This window comes from Heterodontus francisci, chromosome 35 (assembly GCF_036365525.1).
Source record: "Heterodontus francisci isolate sHetFra1 chromosome 35, sHetFra1.hap1, whole genome shotgun sequence".
Taxonomy (NCBI): domain Eukaryota; kingdom Metazoa; phylum Chordata; class Chondrichthyes; order Heterodontiformes; family Heterodontidae; genus Heterodontus; species Heterodontus francisci.
In genome coordinates this window covers 23619770-23628929 of record NC_090405.1, presented here as the reverse complement: position 1 = coordinate 23628929, position 9160 = coordinate 23619770, and the positions used below count along the sequence as shown (strand labels likewise).

Genomic DNA, 9160 nt, shown 5'->3' with positions numbered 1-9160 from the left:
TTCTCTTTTCACAGATGCTGCCAGACCTGCTGAGTGGTTCCAGCATTTCTTGTTTTTATGTCACCAGACTAATCCCTGGGATGGTGGGATTGTCTTATGAGGAAACTGGGCCTGTATTCCTTAAAGTTTCGAAGAATGAGAGGTGATCTGATTGAAACTGACAAAATTCTTACAGGGCGTGACAGTGTGGATGTAGACAGGATGTTTGCCCTGGTTGGTGAGTCTAAAACCAAAGGACATCGTCTCAGAATAAGGAGTAGGCCATTTAAAACTGAGATGGGTGGAATTTCTTCACTCAGACGGTGGTGAATCATTGGAATACTGTGCCCCAGAGGGCTGTGGCAGCTCAATCATTGAGCATGTTCAAGACAGAAATTGATAGAAATCTTGATACTCATGACATCAAGGGATATGGGGATAGCATGGGAAAGGGGCTTTGAGGTAGGTGATCAGCCATGATCGAATTGAATGACAGAGCAGGCTCGACGGGCTGAATAGCTTACTCCTGTGTTCCTCTGTTCCTAAGAGAGTTGGCGCCAGCGCGCAGCCCTGCTTTACCCCACTGCTGATCTTGAAAGCGTCTGATGTTGCTCCATTGTAACTGATGGAACTGTGCATGTTCTTGTGGAAAGAAGAGATGATGCCCAAGAGGTCAGGAGGGCAGCCTATGTTCCATCGCAGTTTGAAGAGGCCGTCTCTGCTGACAAGATCAAAGGCCTTAGTGATGTTAATAAAAATGTGTGAGGCTCTGTGGCGCAATGGATAGCGTGTTGGACTTCTAAATAATGATTAAGACGATATTCAAAGGTTGTGGGTTCAAGTCCCACCAGAGTCAAGTTTTTGGACCAGAAACAGAGAAGCACAACGGAACAACAAATGAAGAAATGCACCAAAAGCACAGACTCGGAGACAGAGCGAGAGAGAGAGGAGCAGAGCAGGGGAAAAAAAATCGAGGAGTGACATCACAATGGAGAGTGAGAGCAGGGAAACAGAGAGCCGCTGGGGTGAGGATACAGGATTTGATTCTTTCTTCGGTGCAGTGGAAGGAGCTGTTTGGTGAGGATCTGGTAAGCTGTGACATCACAGGCAAGCAGGTAGTTGATTGGTTTGGAAGAACCGACCTGCTTGATGCGCATCTGGTAAGTGATTAAGATCCATTTTAGTCCTAACGTTTAAAATAGTAAACAAACTAGTGGTATGTTTAATAAAATATGCAATAAAATGAATAATTGAATAAAATATTTAAGTAGTTAATTGAAACACGATAAGGATGACAGGACAGGTGATGTGTCACAGCTGCAGCATGTGGGAGTTCCTGGATGCCAGTGTGATCCAGGGCAAACACGTCTGCAGTAAGTGTTTGCGGCTCAAAGAGGGAGAAAAAAGGAATGTAGTGGTAGTAGGGGACAGTATAGTAAGGTGGATTGACTCTGTTCTCTGCAGCAAAAGCAAGAGTCCAGACGGCTGTGTTGCCTGCCGGTGCCAGGATTCAGGACATCTGCTCAGGGCTGGAGCGAAACATACAATGGGAGGGGGAGGATCCAGTCGTCGTGGTCCATGTCGGTACCAAAGACATAGGCAGGACAAGGATAGAGGTTCTGCAAAGTCAGTATGAGGAACTAGGCACCAAATTAAGAAGCAGAACCTCAAAGTTAATCATCTCTGGATTATTACCTGAGCCATGTGCAAATTGGCATAGGACAAATAAGATTAGGGAAAGTAATGTGCGGCTGAAAGACTGGTGTGGTAGTAGTGGGTTCTGCTTCGTGGGGCATTGGCACCAGTACTGGGGAAAGAGGTGGCTGTACCGTTGGGACGGTCTACACCTGAACCGTGCTGGTGCCGGTGTTCTAGCGAGCCACATAACGAGGGAAGTAGAGACGGTTTTAAACTGAATAGTGGGGGCAAGGGATCAAATTTGGGAAGATATGGTGAATCAAGGAGGAGAGACAAGGCAAGAGAGAAAGGTATAAATATGGGAAATGATAAACAGACTGTGACAGGAAGGGACAGAATGTACAAATCTAAGAGTAAATCGACAGATAAGGCTAGAGGTGACAAAAATAATAAAAGGACAAAACTAAATGCTCTGTATCTGAATGCATGGAGCATTTGAAACAAAACAGATGAACTGGGAGCACAAATAGAATAAATAAGTACGATCTGATAGTCATTACAGAGACATGGCTGCAGGGCGACATAGATTGGGATGTGAATATTGGAGGTGACATGGCATTTTGGAAGGACAGGAAGCTAGGAAAAGGTGGCGGGGTAGCTCTGTTAATTAATGATGGTATTAGCGTAATAGAGAGGGATGACCTGAGTTCTGGAGATCAGGATGCAGAAGCAGTTTGAGTACAAATGAGAAATCATAAAGGCAAGAAGTCACTTGTGGGAGTGGTGTACAAGCCACCTAACATTAACCACACTGTCGGATGGGATATAAAGGAAGAAATAATGGCAGCTTGTCAGAAAGGTACTGTGATAATTATGGGGGATTTTAATCTCCATATAGATTGGAAAATTCAGATGGGCAGAGGTAGCCTAGATGAGGAATACATAGAATGTTTTGGGGATAATTTCTTGGAACAATACATTCTGGAGCCAACCAGAGAGCAGGCTATACTAGACCTGGCATTGTGCAACGAGATAGGATTAATTAATGACCTCATAGTTAAGGTGCCCCTAGGTAGTAGCGATTATAATATGATTGAATTTTACATTCAGTTTGAGGGAGAGGAGAGTGGGTCCCAGACTAGTATTTTAAATTTAAATAAGGGCAATTATAAGGGCATGAAAGCAGAGCTAGCTAAAGTGAACTGGCAAATTAGGTTAAGGGATAAGTCAATAGAGATGCAGTGGCAGACATTTAAGGGGATATTTCAGAATACACAGAATAGATACATTTCAACGAGAAAGAAAAGTTCCAAAGGTGGGACTCACCATCCATGGTTCACGAAAACAGTTAAAGATACTATCAAACTTAAAGAAAAAGCCTATAATTGTGCAAAGGTGGGAGGCAGGTCAGAAGATTGGACAGAATATAAAAAAAACAGCAAAGAATGACTAAAAGATTGATAAGGAAGGTAAAATTAGAGTATGAGAGAAAGCTCGCAAGAAATTTCAAGACAACTAGTAAGAGTTTCGATAGATATTTTAAAAAGAAAAGAGTTAACAAAGTGACTGTTGGTCCAATAGAAAGTGTGTCTGGGGAATTAATAATGGATAATTAAGAGATGGCAGATGAATTGAACAGATACTTTGCATCGGTCTTCACTATTGAGTATACAAATAACATCCCAGTATTAGCCGTATATCAGGAAATTGAAGGGATGGAGGAACTCAAGAAAATTACAATCACCAGGGAAGTGGTACTAAACAAATTGTTGGAGCTGCGGGTTGACAAGTCGCCAGGTCCTGAATTGGCTAGTGAGATAGTTGATGCGCTGGTTTTAATATTCCAAAATTCCCTAGATTCGAGAAGGTTCCGTTAGATTGGAAAAGAGTGAATGTAACTCATTTATTCAAAAAGGGAGGGAGACAGAAAGCAGGAAACGACAGGCCAGTTAGCTTAACATTTGTCTGAGGGAAAATGTTTGGAGCTATTACAGAGGATGTTATAGCAGGGCATTTAGAAAAAATTAAGGTAATCAGGCAGAGTCATCATGGTTTTTTGAAAGGGAAATCATGTTTAACCAATTTATTGAAGTTCTTTGAGGGAGTTACATGTGCTGTGGATAAAGGGGAACCAGTGGATGTATTGTATTTCGATTTCCAGAAGGATAAGGTGCCATATCAAAGATTATTGCAGAAAATAAAAGCTCATGGTGTCGGGGGTAACATATTGGCATGGATAGAAGATTGGCTAGCTGACAGGAAACAGAGAGTCAGCATAAATGGGTCATTTTCTGGTTGGCAAGAAGTAACGAGTGGTGTGCCACAGGGATCTGTGCTGGGGCCTCAACATTTTACAATTTATATAAATTACTTAGATGAAGGGACCGAAGGTATTGTTGCTAAATTTGCTGATCACAAAGATAGGTAGGAAAGTAGGTTGTGAAGAGGACATAAGGGGGCTACAAAGGGATATAGATAGGTTAAGTGATTGGGCAAAGACCTGGCAAATGGAGTATAATGTGGGAAAGTCGGAAATTGTCCACTATGGCAGGAAGAATAAAAAAGCATATTATCTAAATGGTGAGAGATTGCAGAGCTCTGAGATGCAGAGGGATCTGGGTGTCCGAGGGCATGAATTGCAAAAGGTTAGTATGCAGGTCCAGCACGTAATTAGGAAAGCTAATAGAATGTTATCATTTATCACCATGGGAATTGAATACAATAGTAGGGAGGTTATGCTTCAGCTATACAGGACATTGGTGAGACCTCTTCTGCAGTACTGAGTACTGTACTGGTCTCCTTATTTGCGGAAGGATGTAAATGCATTGGAGGTAGCACAGAGAAAGTTTACGAGACTAATACATGGAATGGGTGGGCTGTCTTACGAGGAAAGATTGGACAAGCTAGGCTTGTCTCCGCCAGAGTTTAGAAGAGAAAGAGGCGACATGATTTGTTATTTAATTTATTAATTAACAAATTAGCTATCCTCCAGTCTTCCGGTACCTCACCCGTGGCTAACGATGATACAAAAATCTCTGCCAGCGCCCCAGCAATCTCCTCCCTTGCTTCCCATAGCATCCTAGGATACATCTGATCAGGCCTTGGGGATTTATCCACCTTAATGCGCTTCAAAACCTCCAACACCTCCTCCTTTGTAATGTTGATATGCTGCAGGATATCGCTGTTCCCTCCCTTGAACTCACTAGCTTCCATGACCTTCTCCACGGTAAATACAGACGAGAAATATTCATTTAAGACCTCGCCCATTTCGCGTGGCTTCACACATAGATTGCCACACTGATCCTTAAGGGGACCTACTCTCTCCCTAGCTACCCTTTTACTCTTAATACACTTATAGAATCTTTTAGGATTCTCCTTTATCTTATCTGCCAGGGAAATCTCATGGCCCCTTTTCGCCCTCCTAATTTCCTTCTTAAGTATACTCCTCTATCCCCTATACTTCTCGAGGGACTCGCTCGATCCCAGCTGCCTATACCTGACGTATGCCTCCTTCTTTGTCCTGACCAGACCCTCAATATCCCTCGTCAACCAAGGTTCCCTAAATTTGCCAGCCTTGCCCTTCCATCTAACAGGAACATGCTGGCCCTGAACTCTTCCTATCTCACTTTTAAAAGCCTCCCACTTGCCAGACGTCCCTTTACCTGTAAACAGCCTCTCCCATTCAACTTTTGAGAGTTCCTGTCTGATGCCATGGAAATTAGCCTTCCCCCAATTTAGGACTTCAACCTGAGGACCAGTCCTATTCGTTTTCATAACTATCTTGAAGCTAATAGAGTTATGGTCACTGGTCCCAAAGTGCTCCTCCACTGCCATATCAACCACCTGCCCATTCTCATTTCCTAAGAGGAGATCGAGTGTAGCCCCTTCTCTAGTCGGGCCATCCACGTACTGCTTCAGAAAACTATCCTGGACTCACTTAACAAATTCTTCCCCATCTGATCCCTCAGCACTAAGGCAGTCCCAGTCAATATTAGGGAAGTTAAAATCACCTACTATTACAACCCTATAATTCCTATACCTATCTGTGATTTCCCTACATATATGCTCCTCCACTTCCCTCTGACTATTGGGGGGCCTATAGTATAATCCCATCAAAGGGATCACCCTTTTATTATTTCTAAGTTCTACCAGTATGGCCTCACTGGACATTCACCCCGGGATATCCTCTCTAAGTACTGCCGTGATGTCCTCCCTAATCAATAGTGCAACTCCCCCTCCTCTCTTACCTCCACCTCTGTCACGCCGGAAGGATCGGTACCGCGGAACATTGAGCTGCCAGTCCTGCCCATCCCTCAACCACGTTTCCGTAATAGCTACAATACCACAATCCCATGTACCGATCCATGCTCTGAGTTATCTGCCTTACCTGTAAGGATACTTGCATTAAAGTAAATGCAGTTTAGCCCACCAGACCTTCCACGCTCCCTGTCCTGCCCCTGCCTGGCCTGCCTACTGGACTTGCTTGCTTTAACCTCTCCATTTGCCTCAACTATCTCATCGGAGAGACTACTACTTTGGGTCCCACCCCCGCTGCAAGACTAGTTTAAACCCCCCCGTGTATTACTATAAAATCTCCCAACAAGGATATTGGTCCCCTTCCAGTTCAGATGCAACCCGTCCCTCTTGTACAGGTCACCTCTGCACCAGAAGAGATCCCAATGATCCAAGTACTTGAAGCCCTCCCGCCTTCGCCAGTCTTCAGCAATGCATTCATTTGCCTAATCCTCCTATTCCTACCCGCACTAGCACGTGTCACAGGGAGTAATCCTGAGATTACAACCCTAGAGGTCCTGCTCTTTAACCTTCTGCCTAACTCCCTATATTCACTTTGCAGAACCTCATCTCTCTTCCTGCCTATGTCGTTCGTACCAATATGGACCACGATCTCTGGCTGCACACCCTCCCCTTTCAGAATTTCCGGCAGCTGCTCCGAAACATCCTTGACCCTAGTATTAGGGAGGCAACATACCATCCTGGAGTCTCGTTTGCGGCCACAGAAACGCCTATCTGCACCCCTTATGATAGAATCCCCTATCACAATAGCTCTTCCACCCCTTTTCCTCCCCTGCTGTGCAGCAGAGCCCTCCGTGGTGCCACGGACCGCGCTGTTGCTCTTTTCCCCTGGGAGGTCTTCCCCCCAACAGTAACCAAAGCGGTGTATCTGTTTGAGAGGGGGATGGCCACAGGGGACTCCTGCACTACCTGCCTGCTCCTACTATTCCATCTGGTGGTCACCCATCCCTTTTCTGCCTGTGCATCCATTACCTGCGGTGCGACCACCTCACTAAACATGCTATCCATGACGCCCTCAGCTTCGTGGACGCTCCACAGTGAAACCACCCGCAGGTCCAGCTCCATAATGCGAGTAGCCAGTAGCTGCAGCTGGATACACTTCCTGCACACATGGTCGTCATGGAGACTGGGAGGGTTCCTGAATCCCCACATAGCGCAGGAGGAGCATATCACGGGGCTGAGCTCTCCTGCCATGACTTACCCTTAGATTAATTAGTTACTCCCTTAATTAAAAAATACTAATGACACTAGGGGCATTGTTCTACCCACTACAATCTAAAGTCCTTCATAAGCTACACTGAATAAAAAAAACACTTTAGTAGTACTCATCTTATCAGCAGAGGTTTTTTTTTCAAGTAAAAAAACTTTGCCCTTTTCTTTAAGATATTTAAATACACGAACAGCAGTGACTCACCAACCAATCACCTTGCAGCTCTCCTCTGACATCACAGTTGGCTTCTTTTTTTTCAAAACTCCAGCACACTGGAAGATCTCCACTCCACTCCCGGAAGGGAAGAGACTGGGCCTCGATCCTCGGATTGGATTCATAGGCTCCGCTCTCAACATTCTCCTCATATCGGTCCATATAGGTCTGCTCCGCTCCGCTCCTCTCCGCTCCCGGAAGGTAATTCACCAGCTTTTGCAGAAAAGTAGGTCTTAAGCTGTTGCAGTACCTGTTAGAAAGATAGTCTAAGCTATTCTGAAGTCATCTTCCAATGTCATCTACATGGAAGCAGGATTTTAAAGGATAAGATGTAGTTTTTAAAAGTCACTTCAATCTTGCTCAAGAGTCTTTTCAAAGAAGCCAAGTAAATCTTGATAAAAAGTCATATACATTTAGAGATCTTTTAAAAGCACTTCAATCTTGTTAATAAAAAGTCAGATGTAAATTTAAGAACTCTGATCAGGCTATGCTAAAAAGTTACATACAATTAAGAAATAAAATACAACATTTAAAATGTCTGAACTCCCTCTGAAAGTTGACCACTGCTGCTGCCGGTGTCTTCCTGGAAGAGTGGAGCTGTTGTGTCAACAGAAAAGTCCTTCCCGAGCAGCCCTGAGCCTGTTGGTACCGGCTTTAATCCAACCCAGGTAAAAATCAGGGTACATTGTGGGCAATGAGCCCAAATTGCTGAACTACAGGTCCCTGTCACTTTAAAGAGTGGGCTGGTGCGATTATGATCAGAGGCTCCTTCTAAGCACATTTCTCACCACCACAACTTCCAGATGCTGGTGTTAGTGTGTGCATGTACCAGCAGTTGCAGTGCTGTTCAGACCCTCAATAGCAGTGAAAGTCTCAGAGTTCACCGCTATTGGGGCTGTAAAATCCAGGCCAATATCTCACAGTCCTGTTAGATTTGCTCTCCCTCTGTACAAAATCAAACTCCACACATTGTCTTTCACTCACTCCTGTTTCCAGCCCTGAAGGTGCAGAAATCCCCTCTCAAAGGTACACAATCCAGTTGATTTCTGATCAAATACCTCCTTCCTCATTCAATAGAGGAAACAGAGACATGAACAGGAGTCAGGTGCAAGAAAGTTTCACCAACAGAGCAAAGAAAGGCACCAACAAAAGTCACACCTACTTTCCAAATCATTTCACTGGAATATTCTTTCACTTGTTTTGTCGGATGACTGCAATAAATCTGAAAATGAGCACCATGAGGTTTGTGTTCACTAGTCACTTGTTCTCCTGTGTTTGTCTGTCAGGTTTGTAATTCAATTTGTATTGGATATTGAAGAGAATCTCTTTTCAAGATGATTACACATCGTACTGTGTTTAAAGCAACCAACTTGGAAAATGGCAGAAAATGAATGTTTCAATACCTGTGTGACCAGATTCTTCCAATGCTTTTCAACAGCTAGATTGATGATGCTTGTAATCTGTATCCTGTGGAGAATGGGAGAAGAGAATAAAAACATGGTGCATGAACAGGACAGACTGTGTAAAATGGGAGCACAGAAATACTGCCACCTCATTGAAAGTTAATGAGATTTATTCTAAGTCAGACACCTGTCCACAATGAACAAGTGAATACATTAATTGTCCACTTTCAATCTAAATGGGACTGAGGTTCCAACAGAGAAGTTTTCTGGAAAATACCTGCTGCAGTTTTAACATTGATGAACTGGAACATCTTATACTAACTTTCAAATAACTGTAGTGATTGTATAGTTCTCATAGTGGAGAGAAGGAGTTGTTTATAAATATAAGCAGAAAAACACATTT

At 43.8% G+C, this 9160-nt stretch overlaps 1 non-coding gene across 1 annotated transcript; it reads left to right on the top strand.

The window, feature by feature from the left end:
• Nucleotides 1–744: 744 nt before the first annotated feature.
• Nucleotides 745–835, top strand: trnar-ucu (transfer RNA arginine (anticodon UCU)). The gene is given in 2 exon segments: nt 745–781; nt 800–835. It is a non-coding gene; the product is annotated as a tRNA-Arg (tRNA).
• Nucleotides 836–9160: the final 8325 nt, after the last annotated feature.